Source organism: Mandrillus leucophaeus, unplaced genomic scaffold (genome assembly GCF_000951045.1).
Source record: "Mandrillus leucophaeus isolate KB7577 unplaced genomic scaffold, Mleu.le_1.0 Scaffold24, whole genome shotgun sequence".
Lineage (NCBI taxonomy): Eukaryota > Metazoa > Chordata > Mammalia > Primates > Cercopithecidae > Mandrillus > Mandrillus leucophaeus.
The window spans coordinates 2,931,041-2,933,268 of NW_012102476.1; the positions used below are offsets into that span (position 1 = coordinate 2,931,041).

The 2,228-nt window shown below is 49.9% G+C and overlaps 1 protein-coding gene across 2 annotated transcripts in view; it reads left to right on the forward strand.

Moving 5' to 3' along the window:
* ZNF48 (zinc finger protein 48) overlaps positions 1-2,228 on the forward strand; it is a 19,510-nt gene that overhangs the window by 11,816 nt on the left and 5,466 nt on the right. The gene's annotated exons all lie outside the window — the stretch shown is intronic.

Consider the following 2,228-nt stretch of genomic DNA (forward strand, 5'->3'; position numbering starts at 1 on the left):
TTTTTTTTTTTTTTTTTTTTTTGAGACAGGGTCTTGTTCTGTTGCCCAGGCTGGAATGTAGTAGTGCGATCATAGCTTACTGCAGCCTTGAACACCTGGGCTCACTTCTCCCTCCCAAGTAGCTGGGACTAGAGCTTTGCACCACCATCCCTGGCAAATTCTCTTTTTTTTTCTGAGTTGGAGTCTCGCTCTGTCACCCAGGCTGGAGTACAGTGGCGCAACCTGGGCTCACTGCTGCATCCCCTCCCAGGTTCACATGATTCTCCTGCCTCAGCCTCCCGAGTAGCGGGGACTATAGGCTCCCGCCACCACGCCCAGCTAATTTTTTGTATTTTTAGGAGAGAGGGTGATTCAACGTGTTAGCCAGGATGGTCTCGATCTCCTGACCTCGTGATCTGCCCGCCTCGACCTCCCAAAGTGCTGGGATTACAGGCGTGAGCCACTGCACCTGGCCAAATAAGCTTACATTCTATCTTCATCTTTCACTGCTTTCCTAATATGTAAACTCAAGGCACATTAAAACAGAACTATTCTCTATTTTCCTCTCTGAAAATAGGTCAAAATCCATAGTCATCTTTGGATCTCAAGCTTCTAGCACACATTAGGTTTTCTTTTATTTTTATATTTTGAGACGGAGTCTTACTCTGTCGACCAGGCTGGAGTGCAGTGATCTCTGCTCACTGCAACCTCTGCCTCCAGGGTTCAAAGGATTCTCCTGCCTCAGCCTCCTGAGTAGCTGGGATTACAGGTGAGTGCCACCACACCTAGCTAATTTTTTTTATTTTTAGTAGAGACGGGGTTTCACCATGTTGGTCAGGCTGGTCTCAAACCCCTGACCTCACGATCTGCCCGCCTCAGCCTACCAAAATGCTGGGATTGCAGGTGTGAGCCACCATTCCTGGCGGTTTTCTTTTCTTTTGAGACAGAGTTTTGTTCTGTTGCCCAGGATGGAATGCAGTGGTGTGATCTCAGATCGCTGCAACCTCCAGCTCCCAAGTTCAAGCAATTCTCCTGCCTCAGCCTCCCGAATAACTGGGATTATAGGCGCATACCACCACACCCAGCTAATTTTTGTGTTTTAGTAGAGATGGGGTTTCACCATGTTGGCCAAACTGGTCTCGAACTCCTGACCTCAGGTGATTCACTTGCCTCAGCCTCCCAAAGTGTGGGGATTATAGGCGTGAGCCACTGATTCCAGCCTAAGGTTTTCTTTTTCTTTCCTTTTCTTTTTTTTTTTTGTATCTTTGTATTTATTTATTTAATTTTATTTTTTCCTGCGGTGGAGTCTCTGTCTCTTATACACATCTAGATGTGTATAAGAGACAGGGTCTCGCTCTGTTGACCAGGATGGAGTACAGCGGCATGATCATGGCTCACTGCATCCTTGAATTTCCAGGTTCAGGGAATCCTCCCAGTTGGGATTACAGGGGCAGGCCACCAGGCCCAGCTAAATTCTCTAATTTCAGTGATTTGTGTACTTGCTCCTTTAGACTGGTAGCTCTCCAAGGACAAATCTTGCAGGTGTTTCAACTCTTTATCCCCAACTGTTGGCTTAGCACTAAGATGCTAATAAATGTGAATTAATACACAAACCACAGTTACCCCCACCATCATTGGCAGAGGGGCTGAAGACACCTCCAGACACTCTCTCCACCCCAAAACCAAGCCCGCCCAGTGGGCGGATACTGGGATCTTGCTCCTGGGGCCTGGGAACCTGGGAACACAGCTCCAGCCAGGGCCCCACCAGGATGGGAAACAGGGCTTGTTCTTCAGCCTCTCCCTGAGCCTGGCCTTTGTAGTGCTGCCGACCTGTCCAGAGTCTTTCTGGCCGCCTCTTTCTTTGTGTCTCTTTCTCTTTGTCTCTGCCCGTTTCGCTGACTGCCGTCTTTTGTTCCTCTGCTCCTGGGCCTGTTTCTCCCCAGGGTCCCAGCCTCTTCTTACTGCTCCTCGGACTCTGCGTCAATGACTTTATCTCTTATCCGTTCCTACGTCTCTTTGTCTCTAGCGGCCAATCTTTGGCTCCCCGTATTTTTGGTCAGCCGCTGTCCCTCGGTCTCTCTCTGCCCTTGCGTCCTCTTGTGACTCAAGGCTCTGATGTGAGTCTCTGGCTCAGGGTCTCTGTTCCGGGCCCCAGGTCTGATTCCATTTCCCCAGCAGCATTTACCCGGTGTCTGCCTCTAGCCTCTGCTCTTGCCTCGGTCTCCCCAGCCCAGCCCCCATTCCACCCC